General features: G+C 44.2%; 1 long non-coding RNA gene across 1 annotated transcript in view; it reads right to left on the reverse strand.

Moving 5' to 3' along the window:
* Nucleotides 1–2,492: 2,492 nt before the first annotated feature.
* LOC128908505 (uncharacterized) overlaps nucleotides 2,493–26,000 on the reverse strand; it is a 70,547-nt gene continuing 47,039 nt past the window's right edge. Inside the window, exons 3-4 of the long non-coding RNA XR_008465979.1 lie at nucleotides 5,743–5,840; nucleotides 2,493–3,434 (exon numbers count right to left, since the gene is read on the reverse strand). This is a non-coding gene — a long non-coding RNA (uncharacterized LOC128908505). The remainder of the gene's footprint in view (nucleotides 3,435–5,742; nucleotides 5,841–26,000) is intronic.

The raw sequence follows: 26,000 nt of genomic DNA on the forward strand, positions 1-26,000 counted from the left end.
ACAACCCGAGCTAATGGAAAACCTTCCAAATTTTTATCTCCGCGCCTTCTTGCAGGGTGCACCTCTGGGTTGCCCATCTGGATGGAGGGAGGGCTCTGGAAGGGAGCGGCCGCCCAAGGGGCAGGCTGGCCAGCGGGGGGACGGGGCGAGCCGGCCCGGAGATGTATGCGTGGCTCTGGCCCGGTGCTTCGTCTGTGCAGGAGGGGGGCCGGCGGCAGCGGGCGAGCCAAGTCAGAGCATAGCCAAGTGAGAATGTTCTGGCAGCCCTTCCTGGCGGCCCGAGCAAAGTTATTTATCACTTTGTGCATTTTCCTTCTCATCTGTGTACAGCCGGCTCCAATGGCTCAGCTTGCGTTTTGCCTTCCAGAGCCAAGCCAGTCCCTTGGCTGTGCTCGGTCTTGGCTGTCCATTCACGCCTTCTGCCTCCTCCAGCTCTGCCTGGAGCAGCACAGGATCCCAAATTAGGGGTAGGTGTCTACAGCCAAGGAAGAGATCGAAGCATCAGCAACCTACACGGATGGCAAAGAGCACACCTCTCCCCGGCATGGGCGAACGCCGTGCTGCCGTTTACTCTGGCCGAGGAATCACGCGTGGCTGTTTCTGCTGCTCCCAGGCAGCCTCTGCTGGGGAGCTCCAGTGCCTGCTGGCGGCTACAAGACATTTTCTTTCTTTTATTTTAAGGATTGTGCCTTCGCGCTGATTTTTTCCAAAACGGTGGATATAACGACAGTGAATTTACAGCAAATTTTTCCAGTTCTATGGACTCTTTTCCATACTGCTAGTGTATTTTGCCAAAATGGCTAACATGGGCGTCTAAGTTGGGCTTGAAAATAACACCAGCTGCATTCAGATATTATAAGGCTCACATTTGCTCTTGGTAAGGGCACACCGCACTCTTCTGAACACTGAATATTGCAAAAGCAGGTCAATACTAAATGAAGTCTTGCATCATCAAAGGTCCAGGCTATAGCCTGGCCTAGGTTCCATGACTTTGACTAAAGAGAGCACCCCTGGATTCAGGTGTCATTCCTCTCCTCCTCCCTGAGTCGTCCATGTAGTTTTGTCTGGGGCTGATAGGTTCAGTGGCAAAACCCTCTGACTGAACAGCCAGACTGCATTGACCTTGCCAAGCTTTGGGCAATGTGCTTAAAGATTTATGTTTTTCTACTGGATGTGGCACTCTAGAAGTTGGTAGATAATTTCCACCTGTGCAAGGCCAGATCTTGACTACCTTCGAGCCACCTTGGCCCCAGCAGGGCAAAATCTGCCATTGTTTTGATCAGACACTTTTTCTGATGGAAGAGTATGAATCAGAACACAGTGGGGCTGAAGGGGGCACCTGGTCTGCAGCAGATTCCCAGAAGCATGCATGACAAAAAAGCATGTTGAATAGCAGCTTCCCATCATGAGCCCCTAATCTGCACATCCTGAGAACTTTCCAAAATTGGGCTGCAATTTCTCAAATTTGGTCTCTGCCTGAAGGTAGAGGAGGAAGTTGAGTAAAATCCCTTCAGACCTTCTGAAACAAGGAGAGAATGAAAAATTGCATTTCCTTATTGTAATAAAAATTCTGACAATTTTTTTCTCTGTAAAAGGCCACATCAAACTGCTTGAAATTTGAAGCTTGGTGTGGGTATAGCTCTCGTTACAGGCCAGATCCAAAGGAAGCTGAGGTCAACAACTGTGCCTCCCTTGATTTTGCCTGCCTCTGAAGAAGACGGTACAGGTAGGCAAACAAATCATAGAGAAAATCATTTGGAACAGTTGTGCCTATTTTCTACTTGGAAGTTGCCTGGGAACAGGCTCAGATTGTTTGCAATGTGTCTAGGATTTGGATGTATTCACCAAAGCCCAGCTTTGCTTCATCCTCCTCAATTTTTATTTTAGAACCTTGCTCCATGAATAATCTCCTCGAAGAAAATATCCACCAGCAGCCGAAAGGACATCTTTAGGTAAGGAATTTGTAACTAAATCATTTCTACACCCTTTTTTTTTTATAGCTGGGTCACAAGCGGATGATTTGTCAGTATTATGCATCCTTCATGCATATCCCAGCGTATCTGAGGTCCTGAAAGCTGTTAACATTTAGTGCCCTTGCAAGGTAGAGTGCTCCTACACGGGGAGTTGAGATGCAACACTGCTGACTTCCCAGCCTTTGGTGGGACAGAGGACTGACGTCCACATCTCTAACCTCTGGGCCATCTTTTCTCCTTGGCATTGGACCTCCAAGGTCTTTTCTTTGTTAAACTCTACTTCAAGTGGTTTAATTCTGTTTTCTTGCTGGAGGAGGATTTAGAAAAACAAACAAAATATCTTACCAATGTGAATTAACGACGAAACTCTAAAACAGGAAGGTCATTTCTTGGGGAGGGAGACTGGTATTATTTTGAATGAAGGAAAGAGTGCAAAGATCTTGCAATATTTGCTGTAAATGGGTTGTTATGGTGAACATTCCTGTCAACAAGTTCATTAGCTCAGAGATCCACGAGTGAACAGAGACCAAAAAATATGTTTAAAAATTCAAGAACAGATTAATGGACAATATTTTGCAATCTTTGTCTAGCTCTGCTTCTCACTGAGAATTTGTAACTTTACTCCAGGCCAGATCCAAATAGTCTTACTCATGCAGAGCAGTACCACGTTTTATGAGTAACCCCAGTGATATTTAGGGCTGTTTTTTGGAATAAGATTGGAATCAAAGAAAGACAGTGGGAGGCATGGGCTGAATCACCTTGATTAATAAGTGTAAGATTGTTGGTTTTATATGTGTCTATATAAATAAACATAAAAGGAATAGAAGGGATGTCTGGATTGACAGGCATGTGAGGGAATTTATAAACATCTTTTTGCAACATACAGCAGAGTCCTCTTAACAGAAGAGGACAACGCCCAAAAGTTACTTAACATCAGGAAAAGAGGAATTCGCACCTTCAGAAACAATAGAAGATCAGGCCATTTTGCGGGTTTTACTCTCAACAGTTCTGGCTGCTGCCTGTGATATTACATAAGGTCTACGCTGCTCTTCATAGAAGTGATGGATGAAGTTTTCAGAGCTGCCCAAACGCCTTGAAAGCATATGGTCCATCTCCCAAAATAATAGGGTCCTTGGGATTCTAAATCCCATTGAATTTCAGCACTTCTGGGAACAGTCTCATTAGCTGCTAAAACAGTGTGCATTTTCCAGTTTGTTATGTTCCCGATTTCATTTTATCTCAGGACTCCAGCCATCACCATACATCAATAACAAGATCATCAAAATGCAGTATTAAAAATCAAAAGCACAGTTGTGCCCGACTGCTCTGTCAAAATGCCTCCAAAACCCATCGTGGATTCCTGACGTTACCAGTGAGTGAGGAAGGAACCAATTCAAAGCTCGCTGATGTAAAGGAAAGTCCACTCATTTCTATGGACTTCAGTGGGGCTTGGATCAGGCCCTGGAAGAATAAGGATGACATAAAAATAACATGACGTCTGCCAGATTCACCAATATGCTCTGATGTTTTGCCCGGCCCAATGATGCAAAGCAGATGGAGCGTACTGACAATCCTGGCCCGCTTCAATCACTTATTCCATCTCTCAGATTAGTTTTCATCAGGCGTTTTATTCATGGCATAAATACATTTATCTCATTAGTGCTTCTGCTACAGTATTTCAGAAGAAAGATCACCACTTTTTAGCTTTATCAGAGAAAAGTTTCCATATTTTATTACTTGGTGACTACCAATTTTCAACGGGGTTTCTAAGATGCTTATTAGCAAGTCTCTGAGTTTTGCTGTACTTATGTGGGACTTGTAATTAATTGGGTTTAGCTGTCTTTGTCTGCTGTACTACTTTGGCTCAAGCAGATTGCACAATTGAGCAGTTTCACAGTTGCAGCATCAAATAAAGCATTAGGACAATTATTCTTCAGAATACAAAGCTTATCTTTAAGTTTAGGCACATGCTTAAATCACACCAAAGCTACCACAAATGAATATCTGTACATCTTGCTGAATCAGTGCCAGAGGATGCATTTAAAAGAAACTAGCCCACTGAGAAAATGACCCTGCTCTGTCTCTACCCTCTCCTGCTTATTGCCACAAAAAAAAGGGGCTAAAGTCTATGGGGGAATACTTACACATGAGGAGTTTGTGCACTCAGTGTCTCAGAAAACAGAAAAGGCATTGCCCTGTCGAATATTATACGCCAGTAACAAGCAAGAAAGACATAATACAGGCTGGGCTTTTAGTATGCATGATTATAATAAATATAGGCATTAATACACATTAAAAGTTGCTGAATGACTGAGAACTTAAGTAGATTGGATGATGTCCCTCAAAATGAAATAATCTATATTTGGCTGGTAATTCATTTCTTCTGAGATGTTTTTTGCTTGACTCTGCACATATTCCTCATTGCAGAAATAACTTGGGTGATTGCTGCCTGGCTCTAACCTCAAGCCAGCTAACCCAGGAGCGAGCATTAGTGCTGAAAGGCCAGATCTGAGTTTCTGTGTCCCCTCCAGACACTTCTCCACAAAAATGACCCGAACTACATGGACAACGGCTGCACTGCTCAGAGCCTGCTCTCTGGGCACAAGGACCTGACCGCGTTTACACCATGTAAGGGTTGAATCGTCCCCGATGTGAGAGCTATCCTACGCATGTTTGCGCCCACATTTCACAGGCATTTCCCGTCCACATCCTGCTCGTCAGAGCGGAGCGTGGCTTGATGTGTCTCCTACCTGGAGGGACAATCTGCTGCCAGCTACAGCACAGACAGTCCACAGGTTTTGGCCAGCAGTGGCATGCATACGACTGCATGAAGGGATGAGGGACAACATAAAAATGCACGAGATCGGGCACAAGCCTGATTTACCTCTAAGATGAGTATTTACTTTACGATGATAATTCACATTATAAAGTCGAAAACTGGACTGCACGCAGAAGGATGGGTAAGGGACTGAAACGGGACATGCCACACACACCTTGGCCAAATGGCTTACAGTGAAACTCCACTCCTGGCTGCAGCAAAGGTCCTGCTGATTTACAAAGGCAAAAATTTAACCCTTTGTATCCAAATTCTCCCTCTGAAGAGAAAGGATTACCACACTTGTCATCTCTATGGACTGTAAACAGATCCAAGGGAGAACTGTCTGTCTATGAGCAGAGCCTCACCACAGTCAAGTCCTAGCCATGGCTGATGCATCTTCTTCCTTTGGAATGAATTGCAATTTTGCCATGTCTGATTTCTTCCTATTGCTCCTAACATTATAGCCCTTGGCCATACTTTCCTCCATTCTGTTTCTTTGTAGAAAGGAAGAAATGCCACAGGATAATGGTTTCATGCTGCTATGCAGGATAATGGTTTCATGCTAAGGGATAGTCAAGATATTGGTGGAAAACAAATAGCGAGACAAAGCCGAGATGTTTATTTTCCTGTCGGGGCACAGTGATGCTGAGATCATGTCTTATCACAGTGCATTTTAGCTCTGCTGCACCAGTACCACCACCTAGACCTAACCAACCAATGGAAGTCCAGTTCCTTGGTCTTTTGGGCAGATTTGAAAGTCCTAGTCTTGGGTACTTCACACAAGACGTGATGGTTGAACATGCAATGAATGAATGGTTGAAATGCAATGCAGCTGTCCTAATAGTCCAGCAGAGTCCCTTTAGCATGTGAACGAGTAGAGCATTAGCAAGGGACTGGGATGCATTATCTCCATGCAAGCTAACGGCACGGTGGCTACCTCTAGGAACTCACCAATTCTGAGGCAATCCAGGTGGAAGAGTGATTTCCCATCTGATCTCCTACAGAAATCTCTCTTCTGGCTTCCCTGTGCATGGTCCCATTCCTGGGCACTACGGAGAAACAAGAAAAGCTTCAGGAAAACACCTCTAGGTGACAGCTATGCCGTGGTCTCTGTTCAATTTGAAAGCAAGTCCCCGACCCCAGATGCCTCAATGACTCCTGCTTCATGCCCTGGCCCAGTCATATTTATATACCTTGTTTATTTTTGGAGGTAGAATATATTTTACGTGTTTTGCGTGACCTTGGGTGAAGCAGCCTCCTCCAAGGTTTCCTCCATCCAGACAGGGCTATAAAACAACTGTCCCCATTTTCCACGAAGACTCTGCCCAGCAGCAAGAAAAGCGCTATCAAGAGATTATTCAAAAGCTCTCAGAAACAGCCACTGGAGTAGATTTAACAGGCAGCAACGTCGAGACTGTAAAACATGTTTGATGGAGCATTTTACACCGCTTTAAATTTGGAATTCTTTGGAGAGTGTCTGAGGGTTTTTCAAGAAACAGACACAACCCTCATCCCCCATACACATACACATCCACACAAAAAGCTCCTTCATAGCATGGGGAGCCGGCGTCCTGAGGCTCTGACCTCCGCTCACTCCTCTACTTTATCAATCACGTTATATAACCAGTGCAGACTGAACAGCATTTGGAAAGTGGGCTGGGTTGGGTTTTTTCTTTCCTTTTGGTTTTCTTTTTTTTTTTCCTCCCGTCTCTCCCCCCACCATCTAGGGTATTGGAGGAAGAAAGTCTGTAGCTGGGACGTGGCTTGGGAAGGATCTAATGAGAGCTCTTAGCTCGCTAAAATGAGGTGCTGTGGCAGTATCTTAATTGGAGGTTTGGAGATTTTCTTCCCCTGGGGTAGATTCTCAGAATATTTTGAGGTCGTCTCTTTGGAAATGTATAATGAAAAGGTAGTTTTGCTGCTTCACAGATTCTTCGTCTCCTTGCCTCTCAGTAATCAAGTGAGAGCTAAAACCACCGGGCAGGATAAAACCCAAAGGGACAGTCCAAGTTACAACAGCATGAACAGGCGTGATGGTCAGTGTCAGCACATCAGGGGAGCACCCCAGCAGGCAGAGCCCCCCGAGTCCTGCAGCTGGGAGGAATGAGCCCCATCACCTCCACCTTCATCTCCAGCTCCACGGCATCACCAAACCCAAACCTCCACACTGCTTGCTGGAGGAGCCATCAGCAAAACGTCCGTTCTCTGTCCCTGTGACATTTTCACAGGAAAACCGAAATAAATTGGCTGAAGACAAGAGACGTTTTGACTAATTTTCACAGCTCACCCTCACTTCGTCCTTCCCCTGCACGTCCATTCACAGCCACTCCGAAGCCTTCCCGAGCCTCATCACTCAACTTTCTCATCTCTCCATGCTCACAGCTTGGTACAACATTTCCCACACACTCGCCCTGCACGCCAAAAAGACACTTTGCTTGAAGTCCACGCTCAAGTCATGTCAATGGCAAAGAGTCTAATCGCATCTCAGCATTCAGTGCTTCATTAGTGGCTTTCCCCAGTCAGGGATCCCCTTCACGGTGAGCAAAGCGCTCACAGTTTTAATCTGGTGGCAGCAGTCTCAAATTACGCACCACTGTATTTCAACTGACTGCAGGTTGATTTCTCTGCTTAGCTCAATTCACCACACCTTAACATGCAAATTAACAACTGATACTTAAAATGTGCCCTCTCTGGAAAGCCACCACTGTTGCCATCAGTGCGGGCAGCAGGAGTGGTGCTTGCTGCAGAGCTCTAGCAATCCTGCTTAGATCTTGTAGTTTATTATACAGTTAGAGATATGCGACTAATGCAGACAAAACAAGATTGGAGCCAAAACTTCACTTAAAATCTCAAAAAATCCAAATCTTTATTATGAGTCAAAGAAGTTTGACTAATTCCATTGATTTTAAACACATTCTTTGTAACTTCCTCTCAGCTGGAAGCAGATACGCAGAGGGAAAAACCCTTCTGATATACTCGCAGCCTGACCTAAGTTGCTCTTACAAGATTTCCAATTTCTGTTCTGCATCAAAGACATGTATTATCCATGAGCCATCAGCAGGGACGGAACCCAAGACTTCAAGCAATAAAAACCACAGAGGTTTTTTGGTAATGGAGTTAATGGGCTAAAAAATGGGGTAACTCCTTACAGCTTCCTCTAGGCTCTAGAAATGAAAACTTTAACCACTACAGATACTAATGACTATAGGGGAACCTGACGTATTTAACGCATACATTTGGTCACTATATTATATCAGTCATCCTTATTACAAACAGGCTTTTCACTCAGGTCACTGGGAGTGGTCCAAGATCATGCGTATGTATAAAATCGGACCCTTAAACCACAGGTGTGCCCTGTGAGGTCACACTGCTGCCTCCATTTTGTAGGTGAGGGAATGCAGGTATGCATCTGCAATTACAGTTTTGGACACTTTTCTGGACAAAGGTGAATTTTCCACCCTTTCAGTTGAGTTTATTGTCACAAAAACCCAACAATGTGGCCTTTTTGTTTGGTGTTTCTGATTTCTTTCTGTCTTTGCACACTCTGTTGCTTCCAAGAAGCATCACCTTCAACCCGCAGCACAGCACATACCTTGGCAGCAGCTCTGCCTGCGTCGGGCCACCGAGTCCCCCACTGCCAGCAGGGAGGTGATGAGCAGTCACCCAGCTGGGAACCTGCTCAGAACCAGGGGGACTTGAGCCCATTTCTCAGGTCTGGTGTTCCCCTCTCCTGAGCAGCCACCAATGGGACCTCTGTGCTTCAGCCGTATGGACCAGATAGCCCTTCATTTCTCCCGATTTTTACATTGCCCATCTAGATGACAAACTCTTCTCTTCCCCGCTTTTGTACAGCAGCAGATGAAATGAAACGTTAATGTCAGCTGGAGCCCCCTTGGCACTATTAATAAAAATTATGATGATAATAACAAGGGAGGTTTGCAAATTAGCAACCCTTGCTACAAACAGAGATACACCCAATTTAGCACAAATCATCGCAGGCTCTTGCCTGCTTAGTGGCTATTTTAATCACTGGTGACTAATGCCTGTGAGGGCTATTCCAGGGTTTGATGTGCCTCAAACACAAGAAAAAAGGGAAATCTTGTGGGGAGAGAGGGGAGAGGAAGAGGGTGAGAGAAGGAATTGGCTGAAGCCAAAGGTTCATCACCAAAAAGCATTCGGTTCATACCACCCATTTCGCTGCTGTTGCTACTGCATTTGCTGGGGTCACTGGCCAATTCCTCTTCTGAATAACAGCATCGTTTCTCTTCTTTTGGTGTGAATATAAGAAAAACAGTCATGCTCTGGAACACAAACAAAGGCTACCTGTCCCTTCCTTGGTTATGGAAATTGGGGTCAGCCTTTTTATTTTTGAAGGGGGCAGAGTAAAGGAGCTGGAATGCTGCTTGGCACACCACCAGAAAGGAAATCTCTGCTTAAATATTTGACCGGAAGAGGAAAAAAAAAAAAAAAAAGAGAGGAGAGGAAACAATGCAAAGGGGGGTGGGGAGAGGCAACTTTTGTTTCATGCGGAGGAAGAGGGCTGCACGGCAAACGAAGCCACGGCTCACCTCTGCACCAGGCAGTGCTGCGCTTTGCCTTCACAGAGTGAGCTCCTTTCAGTCAGACCAGTCCACTTCTTTTTTCCATCTGAGCTTTCTAAGGACTAAAGGCGTTTTCCTGGTTGCGTAAAGCTGAACAAAATGCCGCTGAGCACCAAGTCCCTCAGATGAGGCGCATGTGTTTACCTAAGTCACACTGATCATTTTTCCTGGAGTAGGTTAAGGCTTACAAGCACTTGCACCTACCTGACAACATTCAGATCACATCAAGCAGCACTTTGAAAAAAAACTTTCTGAAAAAGTTTTGAAAAAAAATTGTATTTTGAAAAAAAAAACTTGCATGGAACAAAAAAGACATTCTTTTGGAGCTAAAGGGTAAAACAATGTTTGATAACGTGAGTGACTCAAGTAAGATTTGGTCTACAGCATCCAACCTTCACCATTATTTATCCAAAGGCCATCAGAACAGGAGTTCTGATGTACTTCATCTGACCAACCAGCAGCATAAAAGCCCCTTATTCAGGTCATTCCTGGATAGAAAGCCACCTCAGAGTACCCAACACCACTTCCTTGAGTACCTGCTAATTTCATGACAGCTGAGGAAGCCCATGAACTCTCCAGAGCTAAGGTGGTAGAGATGCAGCAAAGTAAAAAGCCTGGCAGACACATACTGCAAACAGTATGACAAGAGTTCAAAAAAGTGCAACACACCGTTCCTGTCCTCTGAGGGCTAATGTGCAGCACAGCTTTTAAATGGAAGATGTAGGGGACTGGTTCAAATCCTCCAGTTGGCTTCTCCTCTATTACAGCATTGCAAACATGCATATACTTTGTGGCCCTGTAAAATCTTTACGTTCACTCAGGTCACTGCAGGTTTAGTTTTACGATGTTGGAGGCTCCAAACAGGACTGATCATAAACAGCTGCTTCTGGTTTTTACTTAAGGGGAAATCTTTTTTGGTTTATTGCTCCTGTGGCTACTGAGTACTGACACTGGAAAGCTAGTCATCTAAGTTGCCTTGGACCTATTTCTCAAAGTCTTTCTTTTTTTCAGTACATGTTTGTTTACCAATGTAGCTCCAGATTGTTGGCTAAGATTTGTAGACCCCTGGTGTAGCTACAGGAAATATTTCTAAAGTCTTCCTTTTCTGAGAAGTCTGCTGCTTAAATAACCATCTCTTTCCATGAGGCTTCAGCATCAGTTAGTTGCACTAGAAGTGTTTTCTCTCTCCTTTCCCTTCTCTCCACCTCTCTGTCTTCCTAACGTATATTTTGGAGATAGTGAAGGTATCACCTCTGTAGATGTCGGTATCTTGGAGCTGTCTCCACCCATCATGTGGCAAAGCCAAAGAACAGGTCCAGCTTTTGCTCTTGCAATTCTTGAGCAGTTTCACTTGGCTCTTCCATTTGTTACTCCACATATATTTTTCCTCAAACAGTAGAGATGACAGGCTGCCTGCATGTACCTGTACTTCACAGATCAGACATGAACAAGAGGAGGAACTGGAAATTTTGTGGGTGGCCATGGTTGGAAAGTTCACACGTTCACCTATAACCTCTCCAGGGCAACGTACCCTACAGTTTGTACTGGCCTGCAACTTGCCATGCACTCCTGAGTACAGCATCTTCTGTGGTCACTCCATCCTTGCCCAGATTTTCAGGAGAACTCAGTGTACTGAGCTGCTGCATTTGTGCTTTCATAAAATGACCCTTTGGAAACCTGGCCTGTGTTTGGGTGCAAAGAGAGACTCTCTTGGAAATCTGGTCCTAACAATCATGGAGAATGCTGGAAAAATTACTTTTCTGTCTTTTGACTTGAAGCGGGACTTCTGCAGGTGCTGCAACCTCTGATTTAGCTGTTTCATCAAGGCCTATGCTCTGCAAGGTGACGACAAAAACTCAAATTTCCCTTTCTTCTGTCATCCAGAGATGCAGGGGTTCCATATACAGAACCGTATCAAAACCAGGAGGTTCCAGCCCTAACTCAGCTGAACTTTCAAAGCTGCTTGGAAACCTCATTCACATTAAACTTTATGGGAACTGGACATCCAAATTCCCTAGGTGGCTTTGCAAAACACAGCTGTAACTAATCGCTGCGCAGAAAGGTTTGGGGAAAAGATTTTGATCTAGAAAAGGAGAGAGAGATTCCAATGCCAAAAAAGCTTTTGCAATAGATCTTCACATGGTATCCACAGAGCTGATTCTGGGCTACCTCTTCAGGGAAGTAAACGGAGCCATTTTACAATAGCTAATCCTCTCTCTGTAACTCTTCATGTGCCTGTAGAGGTTATAAACTAAGTGGGAGAAAGAATTTCTTTGCAGAGTTTCTAGTAATCCCTGCCACTGCAAACTATAGGGCTGAAAGGTTGAATAAATCAAAACGACTGATGAACAATTCACGCCCAACTCATTCCCATTGAAGAAATTGTCACATTCCATCAGTGAGGCTGGTAAAATCTGTGACCATCTCAACCCTTATCAAGCCTTAATTTCTTCTTCCTGTTTTGGCAATAATTTAACGTTAAAGGTCACAGAGCAAAATGCTCAGAGTCAGGAAGCGGAGGAGTTCTGATTTGATAACAACATTATTTAGCCCCACGAAGCCCCACTTGGTATTTTCTCTTCCTTTGTTCCTTTTCAAGACCATGATCCATCTTCCACTGAAGACAATGGGAGTGTTTCCACTGAATTTAATGAGACTTGGATCAGGCCCTAAATGTCAGTATTACTCTATTAATATTTATGCTGCTGGAAGTATGTCAGAAAATATACAGGATGTGCAGAGTGGCTGAGTGAGCTATGAGAATCATAAATTTTCCTGACTTAGTCATTTCTTCACAAATCCTTAACATTTCTAATCTAACCATGGTAATAATAAAATAGCAGGATTCTACCCTTCTCCTCTTACTGTGCAAACCTTTCTCCACTGTAATCTGTCCGAGTTGGCTCCAGAGCTGAAAAATCATCTGCATTGCAACTCCCTATCTAGTTCATGTCTAGTCTCTTTCTCTCTGACACATACATAAAAAAATAAAATTGTTATTTTAGAAGTTGCACATTAAGTGGTCAAAATTAAAAGGCTCTCAAAACCAACAAGCTGTATGATTTACAGTCTTTAAAGATCCTTAGCTTAGCAGCCTTCACAGCCTTCAAAGGTGGGGAGCTGAGGAACTAAACCTGTTATTGCAAGGCCCCCACAAACATAACAAGTGGCAACTGCTCTGAGAAGGTTTCTCCAGGCTGTTTTCCTTGGGGTTTCCTCTCGATGTGAAGAAAGGGCCAAGTAGTGTGGCGACAAGGGGAGCCTGCTAGCTTGCCATGGTAATGCCTGTCACTGCAGGGTGTGTGGCAACCGCAGCGGTCAGACCCTCTTCACGCAGCTGCTCCAACCTCCCTGTCGCTGGAGAAGTGATGGGCAAAACAGTCCCAAAGGCCTGGAATTTCTTTTTCCCTTGAATAAGTCCCCAGACGGTTGGATTCCTCCCTGCCTTGCCGCCCTTTCTCAGCGGGCAGTGCTTGCCTGAGTGGGTGGAGGAATGTGGGTAAACTCGCAGCATAATAGTCAACTGACCACCAGAGCTGTGGAGTAAGGTCACTGGGGAAAAACAGTCATTGAAGAATGTGGCTGAGCTATGCCCAAGATATGCGGGAGGAGGCTTTGTCTCCTTTGGCATGCTGAGCCTGGCCAGGGCCACAGACAGGATAGCAAGGGGCTGGGAGGCACTGAGAAATGGGCAGGATCTGCTTTAAAGAGACGGCCTGGAAGGGGTGGCTGCCAGATACATTGGCAGGACATCACCTCCTAACCCTGCTTACCTACCTATGGGTTGGTCTAGACTAAAGCGCTGTGTGAAAGAACACGGTAGTTACCTACCAATAAGTTAAGTGGAACATCAAAAGATGAATACAAGGTAATTCTGTGGTATTGTTGGAGGTAATGCTGCTTCCAGGATCCAGATTAGCCCATTGCAGACTTAGAAATACACTCTAAGTTAAGTGGCTGAATCACACCATGGTTGAGGTGGAAAGAGACTTCTTGAGGTCATCTTGTCCAATCCGCCCTGCTCAAGCAGAGTCACTTAGAGCAGGTTTCCCAGGACAATATAAAGAACCTAAAGAGAAAGCTGTTCGATGTGCCCAACTGTCTCAAAAAAATATACAAATCCAGGAGACTTTCAGTGGCCACGAGATACTTGTGCAGTGTCTAGCAGTCATCTCAGGGAAACAGGGACACTGCCACATGTTTGGAAAGCGTGGAAGAAGTCAAAATGAAAAAAAAAAAAGCTCACCATAACCTCTCCTCAAGGGCATCAGAACTAGAACATGAGCACACTTCTATACCCCAGCTTGATATTTCAACCACCTTTAACACCTCTTGAGATTTCCCCCTTTGTTTCATCTCTAAATCTTTACCTCTCCAACCTCCAAAGCACAATCTTAAGAACATGCCAGGAGAAGAACATGGGCTAGGGCTGGGAAGGGTGGCAACGTGGGGAGAACAACCAGCAAATGTGACTTTGCATGTAATCTGTTCATACCTTACTGATTAAAACTCCCCCCTCAAATCAGCATCCCTACTCTCAAGATCACCAGACCTCGCCATCAGGATAACCAGCTTCCTTCCCTCCCCAGCATTCAGCAGCTCAAAGGGTAGATTTCTCTTTGTGTGAGCTGAAACATGTACACCAAGCTATTTTTTCCAGGCTCAGCATTATTTATTGTTTAACTTGCCCTAGGAGTACCTTAGTTTATTAAGTGAGGAAAGGTTTGAAGGCAAAGGTAGTATTTTTTATTGGACCAGCTGATACTGCTGACCTTGCTACAAACCTCTCCTTGCTTACAGTCATAGACAATCACAGCTACAGCAACACTTCTAGGACAACTTGTCTCATTGAAGCAGTCCCACAGTTCGCTGTGAACAGAAATATCAACACAAACTAACTTTTCCTACTGGTCCCAAAAAACAGCTCTATCTACAGAGCCTTGGATTTAGGGAAACAGAAAAACAACCAAATTGGAAAAAACTACTCTCTCTCCAATCCAACATCCTACCTCCAACAGTGACCAAGGTCAGATGCTTCAAAAATGCCAGAAAATCCACATCTGGGTGGATTTTCTTCTGTATCTGGGTGGTGATCTGTTCCTAGGGGCAGTTTCCTCTGCTCCTGTGAAGTCCTACTTCTCAGCTTGAGCCTATCAATCCAAAACCCCAAATCTGAAGGATCCATTCCTTGAGGGACATTTTTGTCAGTGCAAACATGACAGACCCAGACCATTTCTCATGTTGCTAAAGAGCAGTCTATGCAAAAACAAAATCTAAGCATTGAGGCTGGGATTTTCATTGGACCATAAGAGATTTCAGACACTGAAACTCTCGAGATGCTGGGCAGCTCACATCGGTACGGTCCCTTTGAAATTACCACAAAACCAGCTTTTGCAACATTACTTTTAATTTCTGAAAGTACAGCAGAGCAATCGGTTCTGCAACGCCTTTGGACGGGTGTTTTATCACTCTGGTGATGGGTGAAAGGGCAGGAAGCAGAGGGACAGGATGGAATTTGGAGCGTGACCCAAGTCCTGCCAGGACACAGGGGAGGGACGTTTTCCGAAAAAAGAGAAGCTTTGCCATGGGGGAAGTGGGCTGCCTTGCCTCCATATCCTGTGGATCCAAACTTCCCCCTGAGCGTGACATCTCTTATGAAAATATGCATGCAGACTTCTCCAAACTGCTTCCCGCTCCACTCCAGTAGAAGGGCCAGTTCTTGACAGCCTGAGTTTTTAGCAAAAATAGGTCTACCCCTGCCACTCAGACCGTGTTACTGCAGTGGAAACAAGGGAAGAATCATGCCTAATATTATGGTTTGGCTGGAGATTTCCTGTGGAAATCTTCAGCAGGGAGAAAATAAAGTGTTTGATGAGACAAGACGTGTCACAAAGTATAAGCTCTCGTGACTGCTTGAAACCAAAGATTCAAATAATGGCAAAAACCCCACAAGGGTTCGCATCATCTGAGCATAAAGTTTTTTCTTCTTTCTTCTACACAGTCAACATTTCCTTTAGGAGAAAGATCCCAAGCCAGTTCTCCTCACTGTGCATCTCTTAAAAGATACTGGTGCTTCACATAAGCAGTCTTTGGTCTTTTTCCTCTCTTTTTTTCACGGAAAATTGTAGTTTTATTGATCTCACTTTGGAGCATCTTACAAGAGCTTGACTCAGAAAGAATTAAAAGCCCTTCAGAAGTCTTGGCTAAAACTAAATCAAATTTTGAGAAGTGCTTATATGACTTGGGTTAGTATTTCAACTCCTACAACAGTTTCTTGCTTATGAAAAATATAATTCTCCTTTAAGTGTTCTATTTAACTAAAACTGCTGTTTTCAGCAAGAATAGTTTGGAATTGTCCAGTGTAACATTGAAGGCCAGACTATTAAATAAGTCATTTATTTCTTAGTTGTTTTGGAGCCCACCCTCTCTAACCATTCACTAAGTATTCAATTAACCTCCCTGAAGTCCTTATCAGGCCTGAAATTATAACAAAACTTTAAATTTGAGGAATTCTTGCCCAGTTTTCAAACTTGTGTTGAGACAAACTCAACATTTTAGTCACTCTGGGCCACCAGTAGTTCTTTCAGGCACTTTTTTTGTTAGAAAACATAATATGCTAGGAATTTAAACAAAGGTGATGTATCAGCAAATGACCCTCAGACAGCGTGATCTCATCTCCCAGCCACTCAACATTTGGGAACAGGAATGAAGTTTGTTGCCCTTTAGCAACAGACCAACAAAGCAGACAATAGTTAAAATACCCATACCATTTGAAACACAAACATATCTTCTCAAATCTGACACTTCCCTTCCTTTCCCACCCCACAGAAGAGAGAAATGGACTATTTGGCATCTAATAAAGTTCTGTGAAGGAAGAGGATGGACATAGGCAATCATTTTTGATTTAGACATGGAGGCAAATACTCAGCACTTAATTTTTGAAGCATTGACTGCAGGAGAGTATCACCAGCATCATAATAAGCTCAGTTACAATCTGAGCAAGCCTTTGGGGAGTTCTTAGAAGGGCAGATAGAAACGCATGGCCCCAAGGGCTCTTGCTCAGGAGGAAGCAAGTTCAAAGCCCTCAAGCCTGGATGCAAACCTGGTGCGTGAGCTGGTGACCCAGTTTCACTCCTCAGCCTGCATTTGATGTTTTAAGCACTTCAGACCAGGGATTTTCTATTATTGTGTATGAGATGGAAAGCACCCAAGACAATGGGATCCTGATCTCTGTTTGGACATCTAAGATCTATTGTAATACAAGTCAAAAAAATAAATTTTTTCCTGCTGTTTCTGAGACTGCTTCCATTCAGAGCTTAAACCTGGATAAGTAGGGGTCCAGAGAAATAACACAAATAAGAGAAAAAGCAGTAGAATTCATGAACGTTGGTATCCGACATAATTGCTGGGCCCAGGAAGCTTTTCCCATGGCTGAGGTTCTTCTTAAGATCTTCTCCCTGTGTGATTTTTCATGTCTGAGTAAGTGCTGACATTCACATCCATTAGTGGGACGTGTCTCCTCACCAGCTCTAAATTTCATTATATTTGTAGAAACTGGATTATCCTTGAGATCTCTACCCCTTCCCAAATTAGGTTGAAATCAGCTAAAGAATCCTAAGGAAGGAGATGGAGGGACAAGCAGGAGCCCAAGTTCATACATAGAATACGTTTCCATCAAGCTTACTTCCTTAGGAAATTGCCTAGAAAAAACACACAAAACACTTTCTCAGCTCTTGGATGCTGGAATTACATCTGGCCTGGTTTGCCTACATCTGCCGGCCAAAGCAGCAGGGTTATAACCATACCCACTAATGCATACCGCAACAAGTTGTGCCCGGTTATCTCCCTCAGAGAAGGGATCAGGCCACAGAAAGCTAAGGCAGATGTAGAAAATAAAGAGTGGCCTTACTAAGCCAGACCGAAATTTCATCTAACTCAGTATCTTGTCTCTAACAGTGGCCGCAACAGACACCCAAGGAGGAATAAAGTTCAGCAGACATATTTGATAGTTTCCTCTGGTGTCCTCTTCACTTCCAACAATTTTTGCTCAGCAACTTCGAGAAGAATTGCAATCGCTATACACTTAGCAATCTCTACAGATTTCTCTTTGACAAAATTCTTCCCTTGAACTAATGTAAACTTATAATTCAGAAAAGCGTGCTGGGATATGAAGTTTTGCTGGGTTTGCTGAAGGCATGGGCCAGTTCTGAAACGTAGCTTTTCAACTCTTTCACTTCTGAAGCCTTGTCAAGGAAGAAACGGGTACCGTGCCCCTTCCCAAATTGCTCCTGCTCTCCTGCAGCACACCAGAGGAGAAAACGCACGGGCAGCAGAGTGCAGAGCAGCGTTAACAACCCTCAAGCTGGGCTGGGCTAGGGAGAAGTAAAGCTACAAAGCCTTTCAGACACTAGACAGTTTAAGAAGATAAGAAGAGGTCTTGCCCTTTTGCATTTAAACTGTCTCGCTAGATTAGATAAACTGCACCAATTAAAGGATTCTCAACCCAGTGTAGACTGCACCTATGAAGGGTTTTCCTGGCACAGCCAAGCTGGTTGAGACTGCGACTCCCTGCCGTACTTGAACTCGCGTAACCAAGCAAGTAAACCTCTGGAGTGGAGACTTGGCTGCAATTCAGTCAAAAAGCAGACATGAGCTCTGAGCAGGAGACTAAGCACCTACGTTTGCTTTCTGGTTGTTTTCCACAAGCCTCTCCCCAGACAGGGCTCTGACCCAATTCCCACTGAAGTCCACAAAGGCGGCCGACCGGCTTTAGGAGCTGGATGGCACCCAGCGCCTGACCGAGTGAAACGCTATCCGCTGTCCCACAGCTCCAGGCCTCCTGCCCCCGCAGCTCAAAGCCACCAGGACTTCTACATTCCCCCCCAGCTTAGCAGGATGACCAGCGCCAGCCCTGGCACAAACACAGCTGCTCAAATCCAATGTCACCATTCACACAGGGCGTGATTGCCACCGTCCCCTGGCACCCTGACCTCTCCCTCCCAGCCAGCCGCAAGAGCATGCTGCATCTTGTGCCCACATTTTCTTTCCTAAGAAAGCCCCGAGGGGCTTCTTTGGCACAGCTCACATTGCTGGTGAACAGCTCCCTTTGGCTTCCATGTTTACATCCTTGTGGTTGTTAATTTGAGAGAAGCCTTTTATTTTAGACACACACCCCCCAACTCCCTCTGCAGGGGGGGAAAAATGTGACCTTTAAGATTGTTTATACCAATCAACAAGAAGCCCTCGCGCTGCCGGATTCCAAGAAACACGAGACCATCTTGGAGCTTGGAAGAGGGAGGGGAGCCACGGGTGAGGAGCGGGAGCAATCAAGGTCAGGAGTTCACAGACAGGATAAAGCAGAAGGCAAGGCGAGCAGGCGGGGTGGCAGGGCATGCCCTCTCCATTCAGAGAGGCAAGGCGAGCACCGGCAGCTCCATCGATGATGTGCGGTAGTCCAGATTCACAGTGTGGGGAGCCGACATCCTGAGGTGACGCGAGGAACGAGCTGGTTGTGGTGGTGGGCCTTGGAGAATGAGGGTGGTCATTTCTTCCTCGCAAATCCCTTGTGGTTCTTCTCCCAGCCTCGCAGCATTTCACTGAGGACCAAGAGAGACCCAGGACAAGGAGAAATTATTACAGTCCAGTTTTGCACCCTGGTGCCCGCTGTGATGAATAAAGGGGCTTGACAAGACCAGGAGGAAGATGAAAATATTTTCCCACTGTTGAACGCAAAAGTAAATAAATAAGTAAACAGACAAGCGTTCAAATCCATGAATTTCCTTTCATTGCCAGCATCAGCCTTCAAGGGAATAGCACCACAAATTTTTTCCTACCATTGTATTGAGCCAAATGAGCAAAGGTCGTGGCTTTGGGGATCCAAATTTCAAGTGTCCTAATAGGCAGAGGAAGCGCTGGCAGCTTGGGACTGGCACGAAACCCACGTGTGCCTTATGCACAAAATGCCAGTACCAACAGCTGGGAGGACTCACTTCAACTTCAAAGGTGGCGACACCACCATCTCAGTAGGTTCAAGACCGAGGCGTTGAGGGGAGGAAGAAAAAGGGCAAAGATCAATAAAAACCACGGGAGGACAAATGTGGTGGGACAGACAGAGACACTGTGATACAGCACACCACTTCTGGGCAGCCAGCCCAGTTCAAGGCAGGGGTTTTCAGGACAGAGGTATGTTTCTTCCTTTGAGTCCCCTCCCTAACCAACACATCACAGTGGATGCCAAATTCAGCCCCAAGCTATCTGGCATGAAGTCAGGAGTTTGACAATTTCAGTCACTTTTTTGTGGCCAAAGCTCTCTATGAATCTATATATTTACAATTATAGGACTGCATCTTGTTCTCATTTACACTTATCTTCTCCGTTGGGCTACACAATATAACCAGAGGTGGTATTTGGCCTATGCTTTGTCTTTATTTTTTATGTTGTCTGCCCAGATACATTATTTATGACCCATTAGATACGTTTGTTTGTTAACTAATAAACCTCAGAAAATATTTTTCATGAAAGACTGTATTTTTAAACAATCATGTTGCCGCTCCTCTATTAGCACTCAAGGATTAAATAAGACTGCGAGTAGTTGTTAACTAACAATTGGTTACTGAAACACATGGACTGAGGTTTTTGTCTTCCCGTTATTGAGGCTAAAGAAACGACGCTTCTACAACCACACTGATGTTGCCGGCTGAGTTCTCATTTCAAGGCACATGCTGAATTTTAAACCACTACATGGATTTCTCACCCATACCTTCATCAGCATTGGACGTGCTGTGAAGGAGAAAAGCAGATGGATGTCACAGCTGGCTGCGCAAACATCAAAAGTAATTCTCCTTATAAAGACAATTAGTTAGTTGTTCTTGGTCTTTTTTTTTTTCTCCTTTCTCTTTTATTAAGCAGTGCTACCACTCCAGTTTTTCTCCTGGGTAACACAGGGCTTTGACAGCATCTGGGTTTTGCGTGCTAGGACAATTACCCTGTGCGCTTATGGTGGAGTGACAATTGTACTCACTTTCTTTGCTCGACCAAGCTACCAGAAGTCCGCTTATGAATACAAGCCTGGAGTAACATTTGTAGGCTAAGGTCAGCCATGTCATCTCTGATACTTATGTCCATTCATCTGCCAACACGCTGTCTGCAATCTGAAACATGCTTCTGTTTTATTCCTACATTGTCTCATCGATGAAAGACATTTCCAGGAGAGAGAGAGCTGGCCTACAGAGCCAGCAGTTACTTGTTCTTCCCTGGGTCCTGTTTTCAATATAAGTCCTTGGTTTAGGTTATTGTTTCTCCTTTTTCCTCTTCATTCATTCTAGCATTCCATCTTGCCATGCAATTGGAGCTATTCAACTCAAAGATAAAAAGGATTCATGAAAATGCTCAAAGACCAAGCTGGGTTGCTCACTGACGCGGACTCTGTGTCCCGTTTTATATGACTTAGGGAAGAGTAGTTCCTCTGAGAAATTATTCTCCATTCAGATCCTCAGGAAATGTGTCCTGATTGGATACAAATGAGAGAAATGAAATGCAGATGGTTTCTTTTTGGCTACAGCTCCAAGGAGGCACATGTAGCATCGTTATCTTTGGTCAGCTACCTCCTAGTTTCTTCCAACTCAAGCGCTGTTCCTACCTGCTCACATTTGCAGCTGTCACCCATGTTTCTTCTGACTACTGCACCACCAAGATGGACAGTGAAAGAAACCAGGCATCTCTGCCTCTCTGGTTTTCAAGGTCTAATTCTGTCAAAAAACATTGAAAGTCACAGTAACTCAGTTCTAGGAGTCAGCTCATCCTTACAAATGAAAATGCAGATTCAGCCTGCCTACATATTTCCAAACTCCATGTACGCAGCATTTCCTGTTTGCTGGCACCGGCTCTTTGGAAGTGCCTGTGCAGTAAGAAATACCAGGCACAGAGATTTAGTTGGAAATCAGCAGCGATCTCGTGAACTGCCACTTCTGCTTCTCTTGCTATTTTGACATCTCTCACAGCATTGGAAAGTCAAAAGGAAACAACGTAAAAGGAAAGAACGCTGAAAAAAAACACAGACATTGACACAGCAAAAATCGGGTTCCTCCTTGTTTCCCAAGATGCTAAGATATCAAACCCAAAAAGCATACTCTCACTATTTCAAGACAAACACTTAATTGAAAAATTTTACTCCATTCTATGATGCTTGTCCGTCATACCATGAGGCATCATGTAACCCCATCAGTGGAAACATTCTTCCAGAAAAGTCAAACACGATCTTCTCTTTCACTTACTACCCCACCCTATTGGCCTCTCTGATTTGGTAATCAGGAGGAAACACCAGAAAAAGTTTGTTGCTGAATGAACCTTTTTGTTGTAAAAACAAGGATGCCCGACTCGCAGTAAAAAAAGCCAGACAATCTTAAAGAGGCCTCCTGAAATAAACCAAACTAAACAGAATATAAGTAAACTTTTAAAAAAAAATAACAAACAAACCCAAACAAAAAACAAAACAACAAACCAACAACACTCCACCCCCAAATCAGCACAATAATACTACTATCCCCAAAACAGAGTTTGGATTCCCAAAAGCAGGACCAGGCAAGGGACTCTATGGACTCCAACGTGAAGTTCACCCCACTGTTGAGTTTGAAAGCATTTCACACAACATAAAGATGGATAGTAGTAGCGTAAAACTAATGTAAAGGTAGATAGATCAGCAGTCTGGTCCATAGCCAAAATCTGGTTTCACCCCTGGAAACCCAAAACCGCAAAGGACTGAAGCAAAAAATGTAATGATATATCAAAGCTACCTGATACCTCCCAAGCTCTCTAGCTCAATGATCTTTACAGCCAGCGAAGGGGCTCCGAGCTGTACTTTCTTTGTGGCCATACTCTTAAATGTCCAGTTTAGGTGGAAGAGTTTATGATTCCCAGGCTATGATGGATACCCTAGCTGCAACCACAGCTGTAAAGACACAGTCAGGATTATTTTGAGCATCCATCACCTACCCGACTTGAGCCTTGTGTCTCATCTGTCACCTAAGCAGGGGGTGCAAATCTCATTATAACCACCAGAGTGAGTCATGTGTTACAACTTCTGTGCATGTCCATTACATTCAAGAATAACCTCCCAGCTCCTCCAGACAGGATGGCAGAGATGGATGGACAACTCTCTTTGATCTGGGGAGTTCTTCCTCTACCTCCAGTTTGTCTCCAATTGCCTCCAAGGTCATGCTGTCAGTACAGGGATGGCACCCCCCCCTTGCATATGAATCTCATCTCCCCTCCTCCAAAACCACAGTCTACACATGTTTGCTGTTACTTCCAGATGTGTCCACAACTTGAAAGCAGTGACTTGAGAGAAAAAAAAAAAATAAAAAATTTAGAGCTAGCAGAGCTGAGTCCCCCTTCCCCTCCCTTTCCTTCAGCATCTGTCCAGGTCATCTATGCAGGCAACACCGAGCAGTTCTAGGGGTCTCAATAATACACCACAGAAGCACGTGGACGGATTAGAGAGACAACACAACTCTTCTCCTCCCCCTTATACTTAAAGCCTTTCTCTCAGCTCACTGCTCAGAATTTACTCCTAGAGATCTTTGGCTAAAGCCCTTCTTAACAGATATCTAACAAGAAACCAGTTTGGTGTCCTTCCCCATGCTGGAATGAAACGGATGCCTGCAAAACAATGGAAGTGATGGCAGTGACTAGGGCTTGATTGCCTTGATAGATGCAACAGCACGTACAACACTAATATATCTTAATCCTACTGTCCTCACTCATGCAACCCTGGCAAAAGGCTCTGTCCTGCAGACATCTCCAGCCCTTGGGTCTTTCTTCAGTAGCCAGACTGGGGGTCCCTTTTAGTGGCTGGTCATGTGGATTGTGGTGGGCAGACACACAATGTCACTTCTGTGTGGTACTGCAGGCTTTGAATTTTCCCTTGAAGAGGACAGGAGGAGGAGGAAGAAAGGAGACAGCCTGACTCACACCAACACCTGGAGCATTTGCTCCATAGCCAGAGCGCCACTGACACGAGAAGGGTTCACCCCTGGTTTGGGGAGTTGTTCTCAGAGCAGCTCTCTTCCCCATCAGCTGGTGACAGCCCACTCCCTCCACACCCTGTGCTGTGGGAAGTTAATTTAGAAGCCAGCTTTGCCATCTGTGGACTACCCCATGCTGGGAAAACCCTCAGCTGGGGAGATCTGTTGTCTTTCCAGAACGGCGCAAAGAAATCAGAGCGTGGGAGAGAACATGGACCTAAGAATCCTTCTAAGTCCTTCACAAATTTCTCCATGCATCCCCCAGACTCCACCTCTTCCACCCAAAGTACCTAAATGTGTCCCTATAGTGATGTCTGCTGTTGACATCAGAGCAGACTCACAGCAGCACTCCTGCTGCTGCCCTCAGCTGAGTCATGACTCATGAACAAAGGGGATTTTGACCATTGTTATTTTATTATTTTCATTATTTCATTCATCATCTTAATTTCCCTCTCTCACTCCTGGCCAAAAGAGAAAGAAAGACATACACACACACATACACACACACAAAAGAAAAGGGGGGGGGAGAAGGAAAAAAACCGCCAACATGGTCCACATCTGGAAACTGATTTCCCAACCCCAGAACAAAGAGCTCTGAAATTGTGGCTCCAAGTGTCCTGTTTGTGTTCTCCCATTATGTAAAAAGTCCTATAATAAAATCTAATGGAGAAGCCCAGGAGTCGGCAAGAGTTATTTGGAATTTTTTAGTGAACCAGATTCATTCAGAAGTTCTTGTAGAACTGTACATTGGACTTACAAAGCTATTAAGCTCAAAAAAAGCTGCAGGAGCATGACAGCTTTTGGTTCCAGAAAACTTCTCAGTTGATCAGGCTTGGCTTGGCTTAAATCACTTCTTTAATCCCGGCTAAACTACTGTGCCATTTCTGTTACTTTCTATGTTCAGAAATATCACTCTTGCCTAAAGTTTAGTGCTGTGCAAGGATGGGGAAAAATTATGGAGACACAAAGAGAATGCTAAGGGGAGAAAAGGGAAGAAAAACAATTTTAGAAATCATCATTTTTCAGCAAGGGAAATGGGGACAAACAGTTCCTAAGAGAGTTTAGGATGTCAGACATTTTTAACAGCAGGAAGTTTCTTAGAAGGGGTTAAAAATCTTCTACTGACACTGTTAACAGAAAACTATTTTGCAAGTCAATAGAAGTCTTCATGTGGGGGAAAAATTTCAAAAACATTCAGTTTTTAATTTGAAAAACTGTAACCCATAGCATTTCAATGGAAAAAAAAAAATACATGCATTGTTGAGAAATGGCACAGTGCACCCCACTGGGACGGAAAGAAAAGCATTACTGGTTGAGAATTGTTGAGGAGAGGACAATTATTTGAGGGCTTCAAAAAGAAGATTCTTCTCTGACCTGCTTGATCACATACGGATATGCCCAAGAGCCATGTGTACTTCAGCTTCCATTTCCACCTCAGGTCTCCTGAACGGCAGCCCAACACATTGGCACTACATGGAAAGTCAGGGCTCACGTACAGCATGGATTTGTCCTGTAGCTCTAAGCCAAAGTGATCTAGGAAGAGACACCACAACTGGATGCACATGAAGGACGCCACATTGTCCAACAGTCTCCTGGTCATAAGCCCTTCCCCCCTCCCTTTTTCTTTGATGTTACTTAGCTGTGCTTATGTTCAGTGTTGAATCATTGGACCTAGCCTTTCATCCAGACCCTTGGGATGCGTTATATGGATGGAAAGAGAAAGGAACTACTTAATAACACTTTCCAAGTACAAGGGAGAGGAGATTCCTGGAAAATCAGGTTAAGACAGTCCAAAAAACTTCTTCGAAGAAATGTGGCAAACTGTATATAGCTAACTATTTATGGTGGAGATGGAAGTTAGACTACCCTTGAAGGCAAGCGGCTGCTGTCCAGACAGAGGTCTTAATCATCATTCCAGTTAGTCACTGAAAACTAAACACATCATAAGTAGGAGGGGAAAAAGGGCTATTCCAAATAAATAGCCTCATTATTCTGCAGGAGCTGTTCTAGCTCATACATGTTCACCTACACTCATATTTAAAACAAAGGCGTTGAGCCAAACCATGGATCCAGAACCTGAATTCTGAAACCAGTCTTCTTTCTCCATGAGTGGAATTGCTCAAACAAGAACAGCATTGGTCAAAACATACTTTTTTAAAATTAACAGTGTTGGGTGGTTTGGGTTTTTTTGAAAGAAAATTAATTTGTGAGCATTTTCATTCTCCAGTATCTCAAATTTTTCTAATTTTTCAGTAAAAACCACAAAACAAGAAACTGTTTTTCAGGTTTGTTTTTCTTCATTCTTCCTCTGTTGCCTCGCTTTTCATGGCAAAAAAGAATAAAAGCCTTTGAGAAGGTGAGCGGGCAGGAAATAAAGAATACTTAAACTAATAAAATATTTTTATTTATGTCTTTTAAAACTGGAAGTTCTCAGAGCCATTTTCTGCTGCTTTTCTGAGATGGTTTCCAGTTTCTGCCTTGCTTGCATTTTTACTGTCAAATCAGAAAACTGGACTTTTTTTTTTTTTCAGCGGTGCTCAAAAGCACGTGCAGAAAATGCTATTAGGAGATTATCTGTATTGCTCCC

Source organism: Rissa tridactyla, chromosome 4 (genome assembly GCF_028500815.1).
Source record: "Rissa tridactyla isolate bRisTri1 chromosome 4, bRisTri1.patW.cur.20221130, whole genome shotgun sequence".
Classification (NCBI taxonomy): Eukaryota; Metazoa; Chordata; class Aves; order Charadriiformes; family Laridae; genus Rissa; species Rissa tridactyla.